Source organism: Canis lupus, chromosome 38, assembly GCF_011100685.1.
Source record: "Canis lupus familiaris isolate Mischka breed German Shepherd chromosome 38, alternate assembly UU_Cfam_GSD_1.0, whole genome shotgun sequence".
In the NCBI taxonomy this organism is placed as follows: Eukaryota; Metazoa; Chordata; class Mammalia; order Carnivora; family Canidae; genus Canis; species Canis lupus.
In genome coordinates, this window is record NC_049259.1 from 14,491,793 (window position 1) to 14,518,551 (window position 26,759).

Genomic DNA, 26,759 nt, shown 5'->3' on the forward strand with positions numbered 1-26,759 from the left:
CTTTGGTTTTAAAATAACAGCTCATAGATTTGCATTTGTTTTTCATTCTTGGCCCTGTGACCCCTGCTCCTGTTTTACTTGATAAATTCCATCTCGTCTTCCACAGGCAACCACTCAATCCTTAGCTTTTTTTAATGTTTCATCAAAATGGCTTTAGGTAAGTTACCAGTTTTCTAGACTGGTAATTGTTGGATTGAGGAGAAGAAAAGTATTTGCCAATAATATGTGATCACTTGGATTTCTCAGTTTAAGTTATTTTTATAGCTGTCTAATATTAATTAGACCCACAATTAGACAGTATGTAGAATATAACACAAAACAGAGACCCTGGCAATTCTCTTAAAAAAAAAAAAGGATTGTTTTAATTTTTTTGTTGTTCTTGTTTCATAGCCAACTCTGAGTTAAAATACAATAAAAAATAAATCTTGTAGCCTACCTATTTGCCCACTTAAACACACATATGTGTACATTCTTATGTGTATGCATGCACAAATCTTGGGAGAAAAATCACTGTTTGAAAACAAAGTGGTAATTATATACATTGAGAATTATTGTCAGGAATGCAAGAAGAGACACTGTTATGTTATCTGCATTAATAAGAAAAAAAAAAAAAACAGTTCTGTTGGAAAGATTTTAGGATCCCTGACAAAGTGTTTCTGGAAACATGACATATAGATGGAAATCAATAGGCACATACCACACAAACACTAACTAAACATATTCTGTGTTGTTTTTTAAAATATAAGTTTTCACTTATATTTTCTTTTTTAAAATAGATTTTATTTTATTATTTATTTATGGGGAGGAAGAGTGGGAGAGAGAGAGGAGAGAGAGCAGGAGCAAGGTGATGGACAGACAGAGAAGCAGACTCTCTGCTGAGCAGGGAGCCCAACATAGGGCTTGATTCTGGAACTCTGATATCATGACTTTGAGCCAAAGGCAGATTCTTACTCTCCTGAGCCATGCAGGTTCCCCGTGTTTTTACTTAATTGCAAAAGTATGCATGTTTATTTTAACATTTTAAGCAATACAGAAATGTATAAATTTAAAAAAAATTCTGACTCTTCTCCCAATAGCCTCATCCCTGAGGAAACCAATCTGGTATGTATCTCTTTTTACAAACACATGAAAACATATACACACAGAATTTATTATGTATTGCTGTCTTTGTCTTTGAAACAGAAATTGAATCATATTACATGTGTATTATTCTAAAATTTGCTTTTGTCATTTATGGATGTATCAAAGATATTTTCTAGGTATACATTTGGATTATTCTTTGTAATGGCAGCATAAAGGTGAATTTACTCACTGTATTAGTCTGTTAGGGTTGCCATAACAAAATACCACAAACTGGGTGACTTAAACAGTAGAACTTTATTTTCTCACAATCATGGAGGCTGGAAGTCCAAGATCAAGCTACTGGAAGGATTGGTTTCCAGGTAGGTCTCTCATCAGTGTCCTCACATGTCTTTGTCTTTTTACATTCACTTCTTCCTCTTTAAAAGGGTAATTCTAAGGGATTAAGGCACCACCCTTATGACCTCATTTAATCTTAATTACCTCCTTAAAGTCCTTTTTCCAACTATAATCACATTGGGAGTTAAGGCTTCAACCTATTAATTCTGGGAGACACATTTCAGCCCATAATACTCACCAATTCCTCTACTGGTTGACTTACCTGATCAATTTAGCTGTACCTTACAAAATAATCTTAATTAAAAAAAAATGGTTTCCCTTCATCATACAAATATATGACATTAAAAAATGCAAAGGATAGGGGCACCCGGGTGGTTCAGTTGGTTGAGTGGCCGAATCTTGATTTCAGCTCAGATCATTATGTTGGGATCATGATATTGAGCCCAGCCTCCGGCTCCATGCTCAGTGGGGAGTCAGCTTGAGATTCTCTGTCTCCTTCCTCTGCCCCTCTCCCACACTTGCACATGAGTTCTCTCTCTCAAGTAAACAAATACATCTTTTTAAAAAAATGCAAAGGATAGAGGGGAAATAAAATTATCCAAATTTCTCCATGCCAAAATATTTGGTTAACATCTGGCAAACATCAACCTAGATGTATATGTGCAAATAGAGAGAACAGGTAGGTAGAGATGGATGGATGGATGGATGGATGGATGGATGGATGGATGGATAGATAGGCAATTCTATAAAAAAGTACACACATACTATTTTATTGAAAATGCTAAATTTATCAAGCTAACGGAAAAAAAGAAACATGAATAAAGGAACTGCTGAACTTTTTTTGAATGTTGTTTCTCCATAGCATGAGTTAGAAGTTTCTGAAAAATCACTCAGATATTTAAAATAGTGTGAAAAACATTAAAGAACTATGATCATTATGTTTAATTACATATTATAAACTTATGTGATATTTATCAATATCTTAGGAAAGAAAAGGAGAAAGTTCTGTACTCATAGACTTCCAATGCCCCTCTTATGTTCATTTAGTTATATCACTATTTCTCCATTGTCAAAATTTATAAAATGTATATCCAATTCTGAGACTGTATTTCCCATATTCATTTAGGTCCAGTATGTGTGTGTGTGTGTGTGTGTGTGTGTGTGTGTATAAAATAAAAATATAAAATAAAAAAAATATTCATTCACTGCTCACTAACAGTATTTTTGTTAGGGCTTCTCCAATCCTGAATTATCTTGATTAATCTTTGAGAACAGGAATTTATCTTCAAGTATGTTTATCAAGGCATACTCAGCATTCACTGAGTTCCTGCATGTCTGAGGATCTATGTCTTTTGAAGAAAATTTGACATGATAATTTGACATGATGTAAACTTTCTGGGTCACATTGTCTTTTCTTTATAAATTCGTAAATATTGTTCTAGTATCTTTTGGCATCTTAAATTCTGGTGCAGACTTTTTTTCTCACTTTTGTGGATATAGTTTTCTCTAACTTGTTACCCACATACTTCTGCTTACTCTTAAAACTTGGTAACTATATCAGCTATATATCAATGTAAATAATACTCATTTTTCGCCGATCACACTCTTCCCATAGGTAACCATCACATTTTTTAATAGGTTATCCTTCCATTTACTTTTCCTAAAGCATATGTGTGTAAATCCACACACACACACTTTATACATATATACCTTATGTATGGGTATATTTGCATATATAATGTCCCTTATGTTCTTTTTGCCTCTTCTTATCCCTCTTCTTAAAGAGAAGCATATTATATATATGTTCTTCAACCTTGATTGTTTTTAACCTAATAATCCCTGGAAATCACTCTAAAATAGCATGAAGAGATGCACTTAATATCTTTAGAAATTGAAAAAAAACAGTTTAGTTATGTATTACAGACATATTTAAAGTATTCATATGTTGCATACCTTTCCCCCTTTGATTTTCTCATCCAGAATAATTATTTCAAAAGACATCATATAACTGTGTTCATCATTAGTTCAATTTTATTATTGGGTAGTATTCCACTGTATGGACACACTGAAATTCCTTTATAAACCCACCTTTTCAGGGATGGTTTTCAGTTTTTAACTATCACAAATAAACATTTCTGGATAAGCATTTGTCTGGATATATGTATGCTTCCATTTCTCTTGAAAAAATTCCTAGGAGTGGGATGATAAAAGCACATGGTAAGTGTATGTTTAAGGTTTTTTTTTTTTTTTTCTTTAAAGATTTCATCCACCCATGAGAGACACAGAGAGAGAGAGAGAGAGAGACGCAGAGACACAGGCAGAGGGAGAAGCAGGCCCCACGCAGGGAGCCTGACATGGGACTCGATCCCGGGTCTCCAGGATCACGCCCTGGGCCGAAGGCAGCGCCAAACCGCTGAGCCACCCGGGCTGCCCATGTTTAAGGTTTAAAGAAATTACTAAACTGCTTTTCAAAGTGGTTGTTCTGTTTTACATTCCCACCAGCATTGTGTGAGACATCCAGTTTCTTCACATTCTCACCAACATGTGGTATGGGCAGTTTTTTTTTTTTTTTTAATTTTAGCCTTTCCAGATAGGAGTGTAATACATGATTATTCATTATGGTTTCAATTTGCATTTCTCTACCCATTAATGATGCTGAGCATTTTCATGTGCTTATTTGTCATCTGAATATCCTCCTTGAGGAAGTGTCTATTCAAACTGTTTGCCCATTATTTAAAAATGAGCTTTTAATTTTCTTGTTATTGAGTTTTTAAAGTTCTTCACATATTCTAGATACAAGTTCTCTAGCAGATGCATGCTCTGCAAATATTTTCTCTATCTGTGGCTTATTTCTTCATTCTCTTAATAGTATATTTCAAAGAAGATAAGTTTTAAATTTTGAGCAAGTGCAATTTATCATTTTATTAAATTTTATGGATTGTACTTTAACTGTCATATCTAAGAAATATGTCTAACCCGAGGTCAAAGAGTTTTCTGTTTTCATCAAGAAATTACAGAATTAGACTTTACATTTACATCTATTATCCATTTTGAGTAAATTTTTGTGTATAGTGTATGGTGTAGATTGGGGTTAATTTTTGCTTATGTACATCGAATTGTTCTAGCTTCACTTTTTTAAAAGATCATGTGTTCTTCACTGAATCGCTTTTGCACCTTTGTAAAAATATCTTTTTATATGTGTTTGGATCTATTTCTAAATTATACCCATGTCATTAATTTAATTCCCCATCTCTCTAACTTTACACCTATGCCACACTATCTTAATTATCATAGCCTTATAACAAGTCTTGGGCTCTCTAACTGGTCTTTTTAACCCTGGTCTGGTTTTCAAGGTTTTGTGGGGGGTTTTTTTGTTAGTTAGTTTTGTGTTTTTAGAGAGAGAGAGTATATGCATGCACACAAGTGAGGGAGGGGCAGAAAGCGAGGGAGGGAGAGAATCTTAGGCAGGCTCCACTCCCAGCACTGAGCCCTATGGGGTGCTCTATTTTACGACCCTGAGGTCATGACCTGTGCTGAAATCAAGAGTCAGATGCTTAACTGACTGAGCCACCTAGTGACCCCCAGGTTGTGTTTTTATATGAATTGTATAATGAGCTAATTAATTTCTATCCCCCAAAAAATCCCTGTTGGCATTTTGATTGGGATTTCATTAAGTGTACAGATCACTTTGGGGACAGTTGGTATTTTAAGTCTCCTGACCTATGACCAAAGTGTGTCTCTCAGGGAAACAGAACCAATAAAATCTTTAGATGTAAAGAGATTTACTTTAGGGAACTGGTTTACCTGAGCATGAAAACTGGCAAGCCCAAATTTGCAGGGTTTGCTGACAGATTGAAGACCCAGAAAGAGCCCATGCTGCAGTTCCAGTCTGAATTCAGTCTGTTGTAGAATCAGATAATATCACACATGAAGGCAGCCTTTCAAATACATACAAGTCTGAGACATCTTATTTTTCAGAAACTTGTTTCTAAGTGGTTTGCTTAGAAATTGGACACACAGTAACCATACAAAATGTTAAAAATAGTTGTAATATGTATATAATCCATTCAGTAAGTTTATTTAAGGTATAGCTAATGGGAATAAATTTGTTGTAGTAATTGTCCTTTTTAAACAACCACAAACTATATCATATTTTCATGAGAAAATTCATTTTGATCACCAAATTAAACAATCCCTTTACATTCAACAAATATTTATGAAGTTCCAACTTAGTTTCAGAAATGATTTTAGATGATTTGTTTACATTTTCTGATTTAATCTTCATAATAACCATATAAGATGTAAATGGGGTATAATTATCCCTATTTCACATATAAAAAATGGAAAGTTGGAGAGTTTAAATAACTTCTCCACAGTTATTCAGATTATGGCAGGACTATGATTCAACCCCAAACCCCATTTTTTCCCCCATTATACTTTGTGGTCTCTTTCTGAAAGCATACACACATACAGCCCTAACAGCTGGACAAAGAACTCTTTTTCGCTTTAGACCCTTGCATTTCTATAGGATCACATATATTTAAGTGACCGTATTTATTAGGATTCATTGTGTTTTAGTGTTATGGGCTCATCTCTCCCTGTAGACTATGAGAGTTTTGAAAGTGGGTTCTATGTCTTATTCATCTTTGTAAATTCCATGGCAGATATTGCCAGTCACATACAGGTATTTTATAAAGATTTCTTCTATTTCTCTCTTAGAAGATTTTTATTTTCTTGGGAGGTCTCAGAGAACATGTGTTGGGAGACTTTCTCCTTTGTTCTTCTCTCCTCACTTTCTGAAATCTGGTAGGGAAAGATAAAGGTCTACATTTGTTTTACAGTGACTTTTAGTGCAAGAAGAGTAAAGGCAGATTGTCTTAATTCCCAAAACATTTGGGTTGGGAGAAAGGAGTCTAAGACCAGAGACATTACTTGAGAGATCATTTTCCAGGCTGGGGACCAAGATGAAGAATGAGCATATGTAGCAGTTCACTCTCTTTCTTACAATTTGATTTTCTTCACTTCTACCTATACTGTTATTACAGATCACATCTTAGTGAACTGAGGATGAGTGTGTGTGTGTGTGTGTGTGTGTGGCCAGAGGCAAGCCCACAGAATAAACAAAAAGGAAGGGGGAGAAAAATATCTGAAATTATATCAGCTAAAAAAGAAATGCATTTAGTGCCTATGCCCATTTCATTACAGAGGTTGTTCCTGGAAATCTTTTTTATGCAGGTACCATGATGAGGAAGAAAAGATATGATGGAGGGGAAAAAAAAGAAAAGATATGATGGGGCAAAGTCTGGATCATTAATATGAACAGCAATAATTAGATTAAATGAAGAGGGAGCTTGAGAGTTGATTATGCCCACAAGGCTTAGACAGGCTGGGATATGGGGGGCATGAATGGAGATGTTCCCTGGCCAATTTTGATGGCCAGGCCAACCTGGACACCTTATCCTTACAGTAGTCCCTAAAGATGCCATTATAGTAGAGGAATAGAGTAGTTGCCAAGATATTAGCCAGAAGCTTAGTTACAGAGATGAGGACATGTACAGAGTGGAGAGGAAAGATATGACATTATACATGGCCATCCAGGAAGGCCACCAGAAATAGGAGGCATGGCTGCCTCAGGCACTCTCCTGCCTTTCAATAATATATCCACTTCCCTCATATAGCCCTAGGTTCTTCTTCTGCTAGAATTAAGGTAACAGACCCCAAGTAGCCCAGATATTTTACAAGTATTAAGCAAATAAATTCAGTTATAAATCTGGCAGTAACAAGGGAATTGGTTTAACTTTGGGTAGTTTTTTTCAAGCAGCTGACAGATAGCCATACATGTCAACACAATATGATACACTTAAGAATGAAAACCAAGAGTACCTTTTATTTCAAGGGTAATAGATCTAATCATATGCCATTAGAAACCTGAAGATGTCCCTACATAGCATATTTCTTGTACATGTATAAAAAGCCAGAATAGTGGTGCAAATGGAGGAACATGAAATCATTAAAAAGCCTAGCAAAATTTTAAAATAAATAATCACTCATAAGAAATAGCAAAATTAGAATACAAAGTAATTAGGTTTGTTTTTATATTTGAAGCAATAAAATCTAAGGAGACAAATAATAATTTGTTGCAAGGTATCCACATAAATAACAAGAACTTCAACTTCATCAGCTCTCCCCAACTGGATTTTCTCTTAGGATAACATGCTGCTTTCTGGGATGCTCAAGTTTTTCTCCTTGAGTCATATGTAAACTATTACTTTCCAGAAAGGAAAAGATTTTTTCAACCTGAATGATGTAGGATTTAAAGACAGAGCAGCTAGCTTAATCTTAAATGCACAGTAATAGCCTAAAGTACAAATGTGCATGATTGTGACAAATGGGCCATATTAATTTTAGGTGCTATTAATAGTGAAACTGGGTGTGGGTGCTATATAAGAACTCTCTTGATATTTTTATATTTTTTTCTGTAAGTCTAAACCTGCTTTAAAATAAAAGTTTATTTAGATGATCTCTGGTTACCTCATTGAGCATCTAGATGCAACCATTTCTGAATGTGATTCTGTCTTCTGGTGTTTTCACTTATGTGAGCCAATAAAATAGTCTTTTATTAAAAAAAAGAAAGAAGGATGATTACTACCTCTTTCTCTCAGGCCTCTAAGGATTCAATGAAATAATCTGTGTGAAAATGCACAACAGCTAGCAAGCACTCAATAAATGTTACTTGAATCTGAACAAATCTAAATAGCTAGTTGTAGATTTACATAAACAGTAAGGAGGATGGGATCCCTGGGTGGCAGCAGTGGTTTAGCGCCTGCCTTTGGCCCAGGGCACGATCCTGGAGACCCAGGATCGAATCCCACGTCGGGCTCCTGGTGCATGGAGCCTGCTTCTCCCTCTGCCTGTGTCTCTGCCTCTCTCTCTCTCACTGTGTGCCTATCATAAGTAAATAAAAATTAAAAAAAAAATAAAATCTTTATTAAAAAAAAAAAACAGTAAGGAGGCTGAACTACTCCCAAAGCTAAGAGGAATACTTTAGAATAAAAGCTAGAAATCAGTATTTCAGATATTTCAATTCTGCCTCAGTTTGGACCAGTTCACATATGTACTTCTTTCAACAAACAAAGGCAAAAGAGAGAGAGAGAAAGAAAGAGAGAGAGAGAGAAATCAAGAAACAGACTCTTATTAAACTTAAGAGTTTAGAGAACGAACTGATGGTTATCAGAGGGATAGGGGTGTGGGGATGGGTTAAATGGGTGATGGGGATCAAGAGTATACTTATCATAATGAGCACTGAGTAATGTATAGAATTGCTGAATCACCATATTGGACACCTGAAAGTAATCACTATATGTTAACTATACTGGAATAAAAAATTTAAAGACTTAAATAATAAAAATAATTGAAATTAAAAAAATAAAAATAAAATATGCAGAGGATGACTAGGGAAAATTGCACAGTAACTAAAGTATAAAGGGTCCTGTGAAATAATAGAGAGAACATAGATTGGTCTTTGCCCTTGATTCCTAGCACAGAGCTCCTAACACTATTATAATTTCTTAAATGATAAGAGCACCAGGAGCATCTTTTTTTTTTTTTTTTCTAATGTTTGGGAGTTCCTGACCCAGAGCTCTCCAATCCCTTGGAATTTTCTAGACATTATCAGTGTCTTCTTCTGTTCTGATGAGGTGATCATTAGTGGGCTCCTGGATGGGGCCGGTCCTCAGATCACAATTTTAAACATAATTCTCCTTTTGTGATATATTATCTTATGTTGCCTTCCCTTCTTCCCTACAATATACATAACATTTGTGCTCAGTCTCTCCCTCCCCTTTCCCATTCTGTCAATCTGTCTCACCATCTCCATTATCTTTGTGTCTCTATTTCTTGTCTTCTCTCTCTCTCTCTCTCTCTCTCACACACACACACACACACACACACACACACACACACATTTTTGGAGATCACAAGAAGGCAAGAGAACATGTTGTACCTTCGAGAAAAGTATAATAAGACAATAAACGCAACTGATCCCTCTCCTTTAATAGCAAACTCCTTCTTACTTACAGAAGATTAGTACTTGATTTTTATTATATTTTTATCAGATAAATATCAAAGGATCCATTTGAAGAATGAGAAATAAAGTGAGCCATGCAACAGAAAAAAAGTCTGAAACTCTTTCAAAATGTAAATACATATCTTTATAAAATCCTTTAAATTCTTAAAATTTACCTTAGAGGCAAGAAAATAGTAATTTATTCCCAAAATTGTTTTTCTCTTCCTTTCCACGTCTATTACTATTATGGAATTTTAATTGTTCTCTTCTTATGTACAATAATGCAGAAGATTCCTGATTGATTTCCTGATTGATTTGCCTGCCTGCACTTTCTTCCAGTTTGCTCGTATCTAACAGAAAAATGTATATTCCAGCAATTTTTTTTTTTACCATTTCATTCTCAAGATCAAAATTGTCAATATTTAAAAGACACAATTCCAACTCCAGTGCTCAACCAACCTTTCCAACTGTATCCCTCATTTTTCCCCAGCATGGTATGGATCCTACAAACAGGTTTGTTTATCCATTCTTTTTCCCTTGGCCTTGCCTTGGGTTTTCTTGCCATCTCATCTTTGTTTGTTCCAGTTCTCAGTCTCATTATGCCCATTGAGACTTTAGCATATCCTAATCCCACATCCTTTTCAAATGCCTCTGATGTACATTCTGTTGGGAACTATTTTCTTAAAATGTAACTCTCATTTGGTTATAACTATGATGGATCTGGAACATTGTGGAAAGAATTCATCATTTTTCTGCTCTTGTAAAGTTTTTCTTTCATAGCACAATGATATTTCATTGCATTATATGTCTACCCAGCTTCCCTGTCATTTGTGTTACTTAAGATTTGCTACCATGAGGGTAAGAAGGGAGGCTTAGGCTATTCTGGGAATATTTTTAACTTTAAAGGATGACTGCACAGAGACAACTTTTGCATTCCCCAACAATTCATTTCCAGCATTAAAAAGGCAGGCATGGTCTGATCCAACGGAGCATTCCCAAACCTCCATGACCCTATGCCATGTTTAGCAAAGACCAAATCATTAGCTGCCTCTTAAGTGCAAAGACAGAGAATTAGACTTTCCTTTCTCCTTCAATCAGGCTACAAGTATTTATTCAACATGTGAACAACTTAAGGTCAGGGGTGTTATTTCATTCCTATCTGTATTTCACCATCACCCAAGCCTTGAGCATTGGACACTGCAATGATATCATATGTTTGAATGAATGAATTGGTTTTATCCAAATGCTATAAAACCACTAGTTTCTTCCCTTGACTAATAAATAATTCCCCTTTTGTGGATTTTTAATCTTTCTGGGTTTTTTTTTCCTTCACAAAAACAACTTATTGTATGTAATCTTCCATACAATTAAAAAATCCTTTTTCCTTCTTATATTTGGTTACTTACTCTGTCCTTCCTTGTCTCTTCTCAAGCCCCTACCTTTCTTTTAAAAATTAATAATAATAAAATACCTATGTGCCCAATTCTTCATTTCCAAACATTCTATATTATATTTCAGTACTTCAAAAAAGGGCTGTGTAAAAGCAACAGCTTTTGTCAAGGGGTGGACCTGACTATGTGATAATTAAACAGCAAGGTGTTAGTATTAATTGAAGGAATTCAAAGTGTGACTAAGTGTTGGTCTTCTCTCTCAGGTAATACTTTACCCCAGAGAAGTTGTCTGATTTTCTACATGAGGATCTACCAGTCGTACTCTGGAAGTTGAGTCGGGAGATGAGTGGACTTTTGTCATTTTTTAGTAGATTTTCATATAACCTCTTATTTTTGGAGCCGCTCCCTGGTGTGAATACTTCCTGGTGTGAATATATCCTGAGTTCAGAGCTTCTCCCGTTCAACCATTCTGGACAGTCAACCACTTACTTTTCCACCTCACTGGGAAAGGAATAACCTTCTTAGCTGCATAGAATTGAGAAAGGAATATGATTGTTTAAGATATTTTTATAATTTTTTCAGAATTAAAACCAGTCGTCCTGCATTCAGATCCACTGGCATCTTTACTTTCAAAGGTACCAGCCACCTCCAATTCTTAAGCCTTTTTAAAATAGTGTTGTGAAGTCTGGCTCTATTTTTTGGCATTGCCAACCATGTACTTAGCGTTTTCACAATGTTAAGTCAGGTACAGCTTGTGACTCTGCTTTTCAGCTTTCATAATGTGGATAGTATCTCATTTGTGCTTCTCTTTTTAACTGTTACTCTTTGTTTTGGGGTGGGGGGTTGAGGTTTCTTTTTTATCCCTTTATTGTTGTTTTCCTGGCGCTTCGGGAGAAATCGGAAATAACATAGCATCTTTTCAATTTGCTCTGCTTCACTACAAGTGTCAATTCTCTCTTTACCTCATTTTACCCATTCTCATTTTGAGCTCACACTTTCCCTAAACTTTTATGACTACATTCATGATGAGGACCCCTGATTCTAGTCCTATAGCCTTGATCTTTCCAGAGTTTGTGAGCTGATGCTTCAACTTCCTTCATCAAGGTACTATGCTGGGAGTGAACCACAGGTGCCTAAGTTCATCTTCACCAAAATAGGTCATATTATTTTACTTTCCCACTGTGAAGGATTTTCCACTCTCTCAGTTCCCTTATTACTTCCAATTTTATTTTATTTTATAAGATTTTATTTATTTATTCATGAGAGACACAGAGAAGAAAGGCAGAGACACAGGCAGAGTGAGATCCACTCAATCCCAGGACCCCAGGATCAGGACCTGAACCAAAGGCATATGCTCAACCACTAAGCCACCCAGGTGCCTCTACTTCCTATTTTAATCCATTACCAAATCCTTTGAATTCTGCCTTTATGATTTCCAGCAAATTTGACTTCTTTCCATTCCTATTGTTCTGCCTTAGATCTGGGAAGTCAAAATGGCCTCCTAACCTTCTAGACTATTCTAAAAACATCCACCATGTTTTGACTACTTTGACTTTACCATTATAGTGGAATAAAATCCAAATTTTTCAGCCTGATGATTTGAGATCCTTTATGATTTCACTCTAGTATACTTTCCTGATCTTATATTTTATAATATCTCTTTTAATTAGCTAACAAGCTCTTCCCACCACAGACTCTCTGTACTGACTGTCCTGAGTACAACACTTACCCATTTCCCTAGTCAACTTTTGTTCGTTTTCTCCACAAAAATTGTCTAGGTCAGTTTTTGTTTTTGTTTCTTGACTTAGGATTTCCTAGAGATGGTTATTTCCCCTCCTTAAGAGTTGTTTCAGTTTGTTTTTTTTGAATACTTTAGTTTGTCTGCTGGGGGTGAAGTTTGCAGAGACAGTGGTTACTGTAAGCTAATGGCGACATTCTTCTGGCAATAAATTTTTCTTCAGAGAACCAAGGTTCATTGAACAAGAAAGAGATACCTTAAATTTAAGTGCAGATTTAGCAGTATCAGTGGCAAAAGAAGAGTGGTTAAAGAGAATGGTAGGTAACTAGCAAATGCTGTGATTAGAAATCCCTAGCTGGTCATTGCTACTTTAAAGTGATGTAAGAACTCAGCATCTAAACCTTACAGATAAAAAATTACTGTGAATGGTCCTCTGACATCAAATAAAAAACAATCATACCTGAGTGGGATGAAAGTTTCTGAGAGAATAATCAAAACACGACTGGAAAATACCATACCACGAACTTGGTGTCATGATGACTTTACAATTCTTTACAGCTATAAACCATTTAACGTTCTTCAATAAAAGCTCAGAAAAGGCCGAATAGCATGCAATTTTCTTTGGCAAAAAAAAAAGCCTGGTTTAAACACAGTGAAAAGGTTTGTATGGGTTCAAAAGGGGTGACAGAGACACTATTTTTTGCTATCATTGGCCTGTGATCAACTTTTGTGTCCAAAACAAATGAATCTGGATGGAAGTAGTTAAAAGACCGAAGTGAACTAGTCCAATTCTTTTTAAGATATTATTGCTGCACTATCCTCCCTCATTTGAAATCTGTGTTGGGAGATAGAGACCACTTCAACTCAATGAGTCACTTCTACTTCCTAGCCAGAACAATTAAACTTCTTGTATAAAACATGACCTGAAGCCTGCCCTTCACCACATCATCCCACCTCAAAAACTCCCAGGGGTCAGCTTTGACATTTAACAGCTCGCAAATTCAATTTCTTAGCTGATGAAGCCAACTTCATGCTTTTACAAATGAATATTAGGTTATTGCAAATTTTCTTCTTCAACATTTTGGGTAATATATAAAATGTGTTGTCAGTTCAACTGCCAGCCTGAATAATGTTACGCGCGTCTCTTTATCATGATGAAGATAGCTTTTATAGGTCAGCTGTGGGGAGAATGAGAAAAAGATGAACAAATCCTTCATCTTCCACTTCTGTTCTCCACGCATTGACCCCTCCCACGGAAAGGAAGGAAGGAAGGAAGGAAGGAAGGAAGGAAGGAAGGAAGGAAGGAAGGCAGGCAAAACTATAAATATAGCTATAGGGTCGATCTAGTCAGTATTCCTACATTATCCTACCAGTTACTGAAATAGTTAATGCATTTTTGCTGCTTCTTTATTGTTAGCAGCTGAGCAGCTTTTCTCCTCCTCCTCCTTTCAATTGTTATTGATCTCTTGCCATAGTTTGCATACAATCCCCTAACAGCATTAGCTCATTTTTACTCCAGTTTTGCAGATTAGCTCATCTGGGTTATGTTCTTTGGTGCCTTGGTGTTGAGTGTTGAATACATCTTAATTTTCATTCTTAAAGGCACTCTCAACCATAACAGGTACTTAATGAGTTTGGTCTTCTTTTATATCATGTGTTTGACCTTCGTAGCAGAAGGAACTCCCAGATTTTTTATTTATTCATTTGTTGGTATCTATAGCAGGTGGATTTATGTGGAAAGAGAGACCGAGTTTTAGATTACTTTCCTTTATTTCTCAATTATTTCTGAAGCCCATCCTCTTCCCGGAATGTATATTTGACATTATTGTAATGCAGGTTCTATTTTCATCCAGTTTAACTTAACAAAAGCATTTGCCACTTCATTTGAAAACAAATGGCTTTTTCTCTAATTAAGCCGATTCACGTTTATTTACACTTATTCAAATACTCTCTATGCTTCCTATTCAGGACTCAGAACTCAGTTTGAAAGTCCAGTTTAATCAAAGAAATCTACCATAAGTGCATGGGAATATTGCTGCTTCCTACCCCCAACCCTTACAATGTACACAGTGTTCATGCAGCTTAACTGCAAATTCAGTTATCATGTCCCCCACCCCCACCAACTTATCCCAATTTCAGATCTCAGAGAAAATATAAGATCCAGTGATATCCTGCTTCTGAGCTTCTTCCCTTAGGTACTTAAACCACTATCTCTACATCTTTATCCCTGATGCTAGTTCTTTTTTTTTTTTTTTTTTTCGTCTTGTTCTCTGTTTCCAACTGTGTCTACATTTACAACACCGTTTATCTATCTACCTGCAGTATGGACATAGAAGTGTCTATGGTTTATAGAAGAAGCTGAGTATAAGAGGCAGAGAAATTGAGACATGTTTAAATTAAATGGAGTAAGAGTGGGAATAAACAAAGTGGTGTGGAGTCTGATAGGAAAGACTGTCTCTGCTGATGAACTGGGGAAAGTTTCACAGAGTGGGTGAAACTTCCTGACAGATGAGTAGGAGTTTGCAAAACAGAAATGAGGGTGGTAGTATTAGAGAGAACAGTGTGTGCAAAGGTGCACTTAGTTAAATGTTTGGGGAACAGCAAGAGAGCCGGGTGGCTGGAGTCTGGGTTGTGTGGGATGGGATGGCAAAAGCCCAGACTACAGCGATGGAAAAGACCTATGAGCTCATCGTCCCTTTTCTCCATTTCTTCCTTCTCTATCTCAAAGCCAAAGTGTCCATGGTGTTCTCATCCATGGCTGGCCCAGGAAAATGGATTTAATCTCTTTGAACTAAAAGAAAGGAGGTCAAGAATGGAGACAGGCTAGAAGCCAGGTCACAACCTGTCTTCTCAATAGCCAAAAACACTTTGGTTTTACATGTGAAGGCCTGTGTGCTTTTTAAATTTGAGTTACTCAACGTTTAGGTAATGTGCTATTTTTAATCTGTTTGCTAAAGTCAGCCATTCCTCATCCTTAAATTCATTTTTCTAGATCTAAAAAAGGATAAAATGTCATTTGATGTACCTTCATGAAATTGCACATGGTTTACTATTTGAGGGTCAGAGCTGGCATTAAGATGAGTGATGAAAAACAAATTATTTATCGAGTCTTTCCTCTTTCCCCATGCGCACAGTGAAAACATTTTTCCCTCCCTAAGAGCAACCCAGCAAGGCCTACTATACCTCCACCAGGGGATAATTTGATTTCTTATTCCATTTTGCCCAGCATGACTGCATGCCTGTTAATTATAAAAGGTATTCCATTGCAGTGATGGCAGTGGAAGTTACATAATTGTAATTCCAGATAATATGCACTAGATTTGTTATTTAGGAAAAATTTTAAATTATGCTTCAAGAGATAGCAAGAGTTTAGTTCATGAGATTCTTTTACCAAAAGTACTAGAAATTTTAGAGAGCCAAATGCATTTTTTTTCTCCAGTTGTAAGTGCTAAGTTAACTATTACATAGGTATTGTGCTTTGTGAAGTATCAAAAAAAAAAAAAAAGAAGGCCAAGCTATCCTTGGGAATTAAGTCTAAAGCCACAATTAGAGTTTGAAGCTATGACAATGTCTCAGCAATAATCTAGTATTCTGTATTGAAATAAGACATTCAGGGATCCCTGGGTGGTACAGCGGTTCGGCGCCTGCCTTTGGCCCAGGGCGCGATCCTGGAGACCCAGGATCGAATCCCACGTCAGGCTCCCGGTGCATGGAGCCTGCTTCTCCCTCTGCCTATGTCTTGCCTCTCTCTCTTTCTCTCTCTGTGACTATCATAAATAAATAAAAATTAAAAAAATAAAATAAAAAAAGAAATAAGACTTTCAAAGGGAAGGCTGATAACTTCTTTCTTTTTTTAAAAATTTTTTTAAAGATTTTATTTATTTATTCTTGAGAGACACAGAGGGAGGCAGAGACATAGGCAGGGGGAGAAGCAGGCTCCTCACAGGGAGTCTGATGCAGGACTCGATCTCAAGACTAGGATCACTCCCTGAGCTGAAGGCAGATGCTCAACCACTGAGCCATCCAGGCGTCCCACTTGTTTCATTTTTTAGACTTAAAATGGGTAGGCCAGTTGAAATGTCAAACTCAAAATACACTAAATGAGTCTCATGCATGTAGCATTAAGTAAAATTCCTATTGTAAAGCATATACAGCCAAATACTATAATTAAAATATTGCGGAACATTAGAAATATGAATCAGAATATAGGTTTTTTAAAAATAAAACTTTTATTTTTTATTTTTATTTTATTATTTTTTAAGATTTTATTTATTTATTCATGAGGATACACAGAGAGGAGAGAGAGAGAGAGAGAGGCAGAGACACAGGCAGAGGGAGAAGCAGGCTCCCTGCAGGGAGCTCGACATGGGACCCCATCGATCCGGGTTCTCCAGGATCATGCCCTGGGCTGAAGGTGGTGCTAAACCACTGAGCCACCCAGGCTGCCCTAAAAATAAAACTTTTAAAGTGTTTCCACTCACAATCTTATATAAGACTTGATATTCAATTTTTTTTCACATCAAAATGATGATACAAATCTCAAAAATATTTTTTATTTTTTTTTCAAATTTTTTATTTATTTATGATAGTCACAGAGAGAGAGAGAGAGAGAGAGAGAGAGGCAGAGACACAGGCAGAGGGAGAAGCAGGCTCCATGCACCAGGAGCCCGATGTGGGACTCGATCCTGGGTCTCCAGGATCGCGCCCTGGGCCAAAGGCAGGCGCCAAACTGCTGTGCCACCCAGGGATCCCTCAAAAATATTTTTTCATGAAATACAACTGCCTACTTTAAAGTATTGAAACATTGGAATATACACAGAGTAATTCATCATGATTAGTGCTCATATGCAAATTATACTCTACTCCAGAGCTATATTTTAGTTATTCCAGTGTTCATTTTTCCTTAGAGATTTTATGTAATTATATAACAAAAGAAGCAGCCACAACAGCAAAACATAACAGATTCATACATTGTTAGTCTCTCATAAATAGTGTGAGGTTTAATATACATAAATATATATGTGTACATGTGTGTATGCACCTAGCAATTTATAATTTACATAACACTTACTGAGTTACCACATTGTGCCAGATACTTTGTCAAATGCATACATTCATGTCTTCCATTTAGGCCTTGAAACACTTCTTGGGCTTAGGCAACATTAATCTTATTTACAGAAGAGAGGAGAAAATAAGTCAAAGGATGTTTTAAGTAATCAGTGGAAGTTCAAAGCACCAAAGCTCTGATCTGAACATGTCTGTTAAGTTTTCCTTAGACTGGAACTCTTAACTGCTACTATGTATTACTTTGCTGCCACTAAGAGAGGGGGTGTTTTAACTCTCAGGTGACACACATAAGGGTCTTGATTTATTTTCATTTTAAAATAAAAAACTCATTCATTAAATGAGTTATCAAGAGTAGAAACCAGGGGGCACCTGGGTGGCTCAGTGGTTGAGCATCTGTCTACGGCTCTGATTGTGATCCCAGGGTCCTGGGATCGAGTCCTGCATCGGGCTCCCTGCAGAGAGCCTGCTTCTCCCTCTGCCTATGTCTCTGCCTCTCTCTCTGTGTCTCTCATGAATAAATAAAAAAATATTTTTTTAAAGAGAAGAAACCAGGATAGTAAGAAATTGAGAAACATTTAATGAAGTCTACAAAGACAGCAATTTTCTTTCTTAAATAATTGTTTCCTTAAAAAAGAGAAAAGACTACAATCTTCATTGCTTGTTCTAGAAAACTGCCAATCCAAAAGTCTTTATTTTTAGGTTCCTAATCAAAGTCACTCTTGCTGTCACTTAAATCTCTTTCCTTTTCCCTGCATCTTTTTGGAAAGGAAACCAGAAATAACTCATATCTACTGTTTGTTCTACATGACTTCATTTTAACTTTAGAGTCCTATTGGTTGTAAAATTCTGAGTTATATCATTCTTTTTTTTTTAAAAAAAAAGAGGAGATCATGAGATGGAAAGTTTTATAGCTCTTCAAAATATATGTTGGAAAATGAGGTGTTTCAGCTGGTTAGCCATTGATTTCATACATCAAGACATGAAAACAATAAGTATCTGATTGGAAACACTTTTTTTTCTTTAAAAGATTTTACTTATTTACTTATGAGACACACACACACACACACACACACACAGAGGGAGAAAGAGGAGCCCAACATGGGACTCGATCCCTGGTCTCCAGGATCAAGCCCTGGGCTGAAGGCAGATGCTTAGCCACTGAGCCACCCAGGCTCCCCATTGTTGGAAGCTCTTTTTAAGGGAATGACATATTTCTCCATCTTCAGGAAGAGTATTTTGAACATAATTGAACGCTTTTTTGATTCAGAGCCATTACAATGATGTTATGACAGCACGATGCCATCAGAAATAAGACAACTTCTCATGTTCTGATAGTCCTAATTTTTTTCACTTTTTACATTTTAGTGTCTCCCTTTCACCGTGTTTCTTCATTGCCCTCACGCCATGAGATTTTGTCTTGCTGTCACTGACTATATACTAAAGAGATGAACATTCTCACTTCCAAAAGCCCAATTACGTATTTTATCTACTTATGTATCAACAGATTATTAGAAAAGAAAAAATAATCCTTAATAAGTATTTCTGGTGTCCTATCTATCATGCTAGCTGTATGACATGTGTTACTTCATAAGATCCTAATTACCTATGAATTAGGCATTACTAACTCTAATTATCAGGTAAGCAAACAGAGGCTCAAGTAGTTAAGTAATCTGCATATCCTCATTTATGACCCTGTTAGAATGGTGTCTAAAATAAATGCATTTGTGGTTCTCGTCCATGTAAAGTATGTGAGTACTACTAATTTTCTCAAGACTTTTATTTTGCATTTTTCATGCTTCTCCCACTATGATCTAGATGGATGATGTTGCTGGACATGCAACTATTTCTCCCATAATGTGGTATACACAATTCAGAACCCTACTTCTGATCTTACAAAACTGCTCCCTTTTTGAGAAAATAGGAGTGAGCAGTCAAAACCTATGCACCCTTGTAACAGATTACTAATAAAAACAATAATGACACCAGAAAAGTAGAAGCATGACTTTTAAGTAAATTTAAATTTAAAAAATATGATGGTAAATACTGAACTTTAGAAATAAGGTAAAAGGGAACTTGATGGAGGGAAGACTAAGGAAAAGATTGTAAGGAAGAAGGATGCCAAGCTATAGAGACAAAGGTGAAATGCATGAAAAGCAAGGAGCATTTCTTAGACGGAAGATGGCCAAAGTGAGTCAGGAGAAACCATATGTGATAACTGAGCATTGGAGGTCATGCTGTATTCCTTCCTGCTTTGCTGCATCCAGCTGGTGTGGAGTGTTCTGCATTCTGTTGCTGTGACCATATGGCATGAAACATTAGCACACTGGGAAAAAAAAATATATATGGACAGCAACACTTCCACAGTATCCTGACATCATTGCCGTATTCCCCAATACTCTATCACTAATTTACATATCAGAAATATTTATCGTACTAGAGCAGATTGCATTGCCTTCATAAGTGGATAGCATAATATTGTCCTTTTTAAAATTTTTAAATCAAATATCTGGTAGTATGACTGTGTGACCATCCCAAAATCTAAAAGGTAATGCACTAAGAGAGTAAATCAGTAAGTCTTATGATTTGACATAATGTCTATTTTTCAAACAGTGATACTGATATTATTTTGCCCCAAAGGGTTAGATTATTAAGAGTATTTCTAAGGTACTAGAAACAAAAGGTATGTGTGCTCAGCATGCTGATTCCTTGGGCTTTCAGGAGGGTGTAAGAATCAGTGCACACATAACATGGCCTCTCAGGAGGGGGCTTCATTTGACTCCTGCGATTAGTGAAGAAATTCTACGCTATGTTCCATCATTTACTAAGCATTTAGTGAATATGGATTGCGTTATAGTCCCTTCTTCCCTGACTCCTGGTCTTGCTCTCACCCCATGTGCTCTGGTGCCGTATTTTAGTGGAGATCAGATGTACTGGATAGGGCAGAACTCATTTATATCCTATCATGGGGAGGGTAAGAGCATGGCTAGGTTTTTTAGATGGTGTGATTTTAGGCAAGTTATTTTATATCTCTAAGACTTACTCTCCTCCACTGACATGTGGGAACAAATAATTCTCTGTAATTCCTCATAATCATGTCAAAGTTAATTTGCAAAAATGAATATAAGGTGTTTAGTGAAAAGAAATCACAACTACAACTTACTCAATACAGAGTGATGGTGTTGGTTACTATTATGAGAGTTGCTGGTTGTTATATGGATTTGATGCCAGCTGTGCAGTCATGTGCCCTCTATCAGAGCTAATTCCCCCAAACCCTACCAAATCACATTTAGCCAAAGCAGAAGTTTTCAACCTGTTTGTAACACCAAGGTCATAAACATATTTTAACAAATTTATCAAACATCTATCAAGTGCTAGGCATTTTTGTTAAACACTGCATGGAGTTCATGAATAAATAAATAGAATATTAAAAAAAAAACACTGCATGGAGAATAATAAAACCTGTTTCTTATTCTGTAGGAGCTGAGCAATGAGTGCAAAGCCTAATATAGAAATTAGTACTATGCAGCCACATAAGTGAATGTGGCAGAAAGAACACGGATTATAGAAGTTGACAAACTTGGTTTAAAAATCTTCTCCACTGTTAACCCCTGAGGAAGTCGATTAAGATCGAGGCTTCGGTTTCTTTGACCTCAGATAACACGGACCTACCTTTGAAGAATTGAAAGTAGAGTCTGTAAAAGGTAGACACTTTTGCCATAGCTAACACACAGTGCCATCCAATAAACGTAATGATTATATCAAGGATGATGTGAGTATTTTAATGGGAACAGATTAAGGAAGGATTTTTGTGTAGAAGATGGGATTTGAATTAGGTCTTTAGTTAGAGACCATTCTTGTGTCATTTGCTCCTTAAGTTATTTATTATTATTATTATTATTATTATTATTATTATTATTATTTATTGCAGTGCTTGCTTTTACACCATTCTAGATTATTTAAAAGGTCAAAAGTGAGTTCGTCAAGGTTTGAAAAGTTCAGGTCAAAAATTTAAGATAATGACTTTTTTTTTTTTTTTTAAACAGGGGAAAGAATCAAATAAATATGAGATGTATAAAGAGGGAATTTAGGTACTTATAATCCTAAAGTATACTTCAGGAGGCCTTAGCTCATGCATGGGGGGTAGAGACTTCCTTCACTCTCTGGGAACCACATGCTTGCCCAGCTCCCTCTGGCTGTGTTCAGAACAGTTGGCCGAGGGCAGACCACAGCTCTGCCGCCGTGGCAAAGAGACAACAGGCAGGAGTTAACAGGAGTTCTGTGATTGATTTCTCCTTTTTTTTTTTTTTTTCTTGTTTTTAGGGAGAAAAAAAAAGTGTTCTAAGAGAGACACAAGGCTCGACAAGTTGAATTTGGGATTTCTTCCCGGTATTACTTGGATTTTCAAGAATTTTTGGAAATCTTGCCTTTCGGCCACAGTACTCCTCAGCAATATGAGTTATTTGCCAAATTCATTTCAAGTTCTTGAATTTACAGTTAAAAGAGAAATAAAAAAGTCTTTCATTTGTTCCTAAGCTGTTTATTTTGCTTGTAAAACCAATCATAATGTCTACCCAATAAAAAGAGAAATGCATGAAAGTTCTAACTCCAGAGAAGTTAACTGTTGAGCCCGAAATTCTCCCTAGGCAAAGCCAGAAGTCATTTTAATGAGACAGTTTTCTCTTTGAACTTGGGAGGGCACAGGCAACAAGCTTGCTGAGAAAACTCTCCCTTCATCCTCTATAATTCTGCCCTTTAATACGGACTGTGTGGCTAAGCTTGGGGCTGGAAATTGCTAGCCTTTTAAGGCCCGAGCAGCAGAAAGCTGGTAGCAGTCTTGTACTCCTTTGTAGCACTGGGAAACTGCTTGGTGTGTCGTGACTTGGTGTGGTGTGGCATGTGTGGCATTGCCTGTGGGTGTGCCCAGCCCTGGACCACCCCTCTACCCTGGCCCTGTCCCCCCGGACACCACCTCTCCCTATTGCTCACACACAGGACCCTGCACAGCAGACTGCAGTGGTAGCCAGCCCGACCATCTGTGTGTTTGAAACCACAGATACTAAAAATGTTATGAAATGGACTTTACCACCCCCCCAAGAGATGCCTGGGGCAAGGCTGATATGCATACTGAGCAGCATAATCCTAACGGAAATGAGGCGAAACGCGAAAGCCAAACCTAAAAGGTGCATCATCCTATTGGTTTCAGACCTACTAAGACCAGCACTGGCCATGTGGGATCCTGTTTTGCAGAAAATTTGGACTCAAATCAAGCGTTTTGTTTCTTTGGGTTTAAAAACTTTTCATCACTTTTTCCTTCTAGCATGAAAATACAACACTAACTACTTTACCAGGAGAAGCAAAAGTGTTTGAAAAATAATTTCACCCCCTGCCAGTGCCTGCTATTGAGATCAGCGTCGCTTCCAATTTGTTCCTGACTCTCAAAATATATATGTATATTTTTTTCTCATTGGGAACTTTCTCCTTATATGAATACTGAGGTGGAACAGCTGTGGCACAAATAAATAAGTAAATAAATTCACTTTATATGCAGAAGCTGTGCTCTTAAGGACTGCTTTCCCTCTGGACTTTCTAATATCCTCCTTGGGGTGATTCATTGTAGTCAGAGCAAGAACCTCTGTGGAAAGCAGCTGGCAGCTCAGTGGCTGGGCTTTCCCCAGATGGGGGAGACCAGACTTTTGGCTTTATCATGAAATAACACACATGAAGTACATTCTTTTCATCTTGAAGACACAAATGTAGGTCTTCAGCCCTTAATTCTTCTTGTGGGGCAGGGTCACTGTCATGTCTGATCCCTCTTTTCTCTTTGTAACTCTTTTTCCTACCTACAGGTCACTTACTTGTCTCACCTCCCTTTTACTGACACGGAGGCATCAAATTGCAAAACAAAAACAGAAACAAACTAAACTAAAACCAAAAACTGCAGCCAAGAGGGGAATGCCATCATTGCTCCCAGACATGTTTGTCCCAGCCTTCTGTGTCATGGGGGCACCTGGGCCCTCGATGGCAGTCCCACTGGTGGAAATCCTTGAGAAAGGTGGTTCACTACCTTAGGCCCTATTTTCCTCATGTGAAATGGACATAATAACAACCCTATCTCATAGGTTTGTTGAGAGGACCTTGCGAGATCAAAGATAGAGGATGCCTAGCAGCATGCCGGGAACATAGATTCCAATAGACATGAGCTGACATTGGACTATAGTGCTGAATTCACATACTGGGTGGTGTCCTTTTGCAAAATAACCCTGAAATTTTTGAAGATCTGTTTTCACTTTAATACAAGGCAGTGGGATAGTGTGCACTGAGCATGAGTTTCACAGAACTGGATTTAATATCACTCTTTCCCATATAAGCTTTGTCAGCAGGTCGACCTCCAGAAAGAAATAGGGCTTTGAGGGGCTTGTACCCCCTTCCAGGGTTATTTGGGGACTGAATGCGATAACATAATTAAATTGTTCAGCTCATAGTAGATCCTCAGTTAAGTGTGGCCTTCCTCCCTACCTTTTTTATTCTTATCAGATAAGCAGGGATTCTTTAGAAAATCCCATGACTGGAAAAGTCCTTTTACACATTTGCTTCATGTCATTTTTTTAATGAGCCCTTTCAATAAGCCAGAGGATCACATGGTAGAAAGTGTCTTCAAACTATAATCACCTGGTCAATAACAGATGGATAAGTTATCTCATCAGTGTGGTTTGAAAGGTGGGGACAAGGCTTACAGAATCAGGTTGCTATGAGAATTAAGTGAGCGAATACATGACAGATGCTTAGAACACTGCTTGACACATATTAAATGTTATCAGAAGTGCTATTGTTTTTATGACGAGACTATAACATGATTAAAATTTAAAAACTTTATTTCATCACCTTATTCAATCCTATCACTCTTTCAAAAGTATTTTAGCACTTGTTACATATAGTTTGTGATACATAATTATATGGTTTCTCTGTCTACACTTACTTTACTGTATATGCTTCGACAGTTAATTTTATGTGTCACCTTGGCTAGGCTATGATCCCCAGTTGTTTGGCCAAACGCTAGTCTAGACATTGCTGTGATCATACTTATGATTAACATTTCACATTAGTTGACTTGAAGTAAAATGGATTAGCCTCCATATCAGAAGTGAGCCTAACCCAACTCACTGAAGGCCTTAAGAACAAAAACTGAGGCTTCCCAGAGAAGAAATTCCACCTTAAGATTGTAGTTTCACTTACTGCTTGAATTTCCAGCTTCTGGGCCTTTAATATGGATTTTGGGCTTAAGACTAAGACATCAACCATTACCTGAATTTCTAGCCTGCCAGCCAGCCTACATTTACAGGACTCTACTGTCATATGAACTGATTCCTTAAAGTCTCTCTCTATTTCTAGATCTATCTGTCTATGTATCTATCTATGTATCTATCTATGTATCTATCTATGTATCTATCTATCTATTATCTATCATCTATCTATCTAATCTCCTCTACCAGTTCTGTTTCTTTGGAAAACTCTCATACATACATATGCCCTCTTTGTTTCTTCAATTACAACAGAGTTGACAAACTATGGCCCATTTGCCAAATCCACCCTGCTACCTATATTTGTAAAGAAGGTTTCATTGGAACATAGCTATGTTCATTCATTTATGAATTGTCTGTGGCTGCTTCTGTGCCATAATTGAACAAGAGATTTAAATAGTTGCAACAGATCACAATGCCTAAAGTATTTATTATCTGGACCTTTACAGAAAAATTAGACACCTGAATTAGAGTAAAAGCTTCATGACAGCAAAGAGTATGTCATCTTTTAGTAAAGCAAATTTTGTAGGCCTCGAGTATTGATAAAACACTGCTACAACAACTGAGAAAGTTATAGGGCCTTGTTTCTGGAGAGAAACAGGACGAAATATTTTATCTCTTCTTTTTTTTTTAAAGGATTTATTTATATATTTGAGAAAGAGAAAGAGAGAGAGCATGTACACAAGCAGGGGGAGGAGCAGAAGGAGAGTGAGAATTTCAAGCAGCCTTCCCACTGAGCACAGAGCCTAATGTGGTGCTTGATCTCAAGTCCCTGAGACCATCCTCAGCCAAAATCAAGAGTTGGGCTCTTAGCCTACTGAGCCACCCAGGTGCTCTGTATTTTATTTCTTCTTAATACTGTGCAAGATGTTTACCTGCTCAAAGACAAGGCAGCTAAACAAAATATCCTGTTGAATGAATGATCCCATTATTTTTATTGACATCTGTCTTCTTCTGGAACCTACAGCAATATCCTATACTACTAAAAATATAACTTCCATTTGACCTTTTGTTTCACTCCTAGAAAATAATCCTAAGGCAATAAGCCTAAAATAAATTGTAATATTTCTCATCAATATGACAGGCTGAGTTGATATAAAGATTTATTGGATAAATTGTAACAGAAAGTATATATATACTTTTATACACAATATACAGATAATAGATATCTAAAATATAAATAATAAGAGATGCACATAGATATCTCCAAGCTTTAAAACCAGAAAGAAAAATCCCCAGATGTAGAAACAAAAATCTCAAAATCAGAGCATTGAATGGGAGCTAAGCTAAACTGAATGACCCTCAGGCATCTTAAACCTGGGCTGGGTTTTAATGCCCACTTGCAGGAAGGTACAGATTGAGTCTCTGGAACTGATGTACTTTGAGGAATTACAATTGAGCCCCCTCTATAAAGTGGAGTTGGAAGGGTCCATTAAACCTCCACAGAAAGACTCTAAAAGGTGTTTGAGAACTGGTCATGGTTATTGATCATGGGTTGAAAAAGAGTTACCCCAAATTCATCAGAATTTTAACCCTAAACTCTGCAGATGTCTCAAATTCCACTAACCAACTGGAGGTAGAAATGGTCTGATGTAAGAAATTAACTTACACATTCTTTTGTAATAGGAGCAGATTCCTGGTTGTAACCAATAAGAATCTTCTCAGATAATTTTTTCAATGATTATTTCAAAAGGATAGATATATGAAAGCAAAAACATTGGAATATCAATGCAAGCTCTCCTCTCTGCCTAGGAAAATTTATATTTATCCTTCAAAGTCCA

The 26,759-nt window shown here is 36.8% G+C and overlaps 1 long non-coding RNA gene across 1 annotated transcript in view; it reads right to left on the reverse strand.

Moving 5' to 3' along the window:
• Positions 1–3,414: 3,414 nt before the first annotated feature.
• LOC111094521 overlaps positions 3,415–26,759 on the reverse strand; it is a 306,613-nt gene continuing 283,268 nt past the window's right edge. The window contains exons 7-8 of the long non-coding RNA XR_005385708.1: positions 5,224–5,319; positions 3,415–3,609 (exon numbers count right to left, since the gene is read on the reverse strand). This is a non-coding gene — a long non-coding RNA (uncharacterized LOC111094521). The remainder of the gene's footprint in view (positions 3,610–5,223; positions 5,320–26,759) is intronic.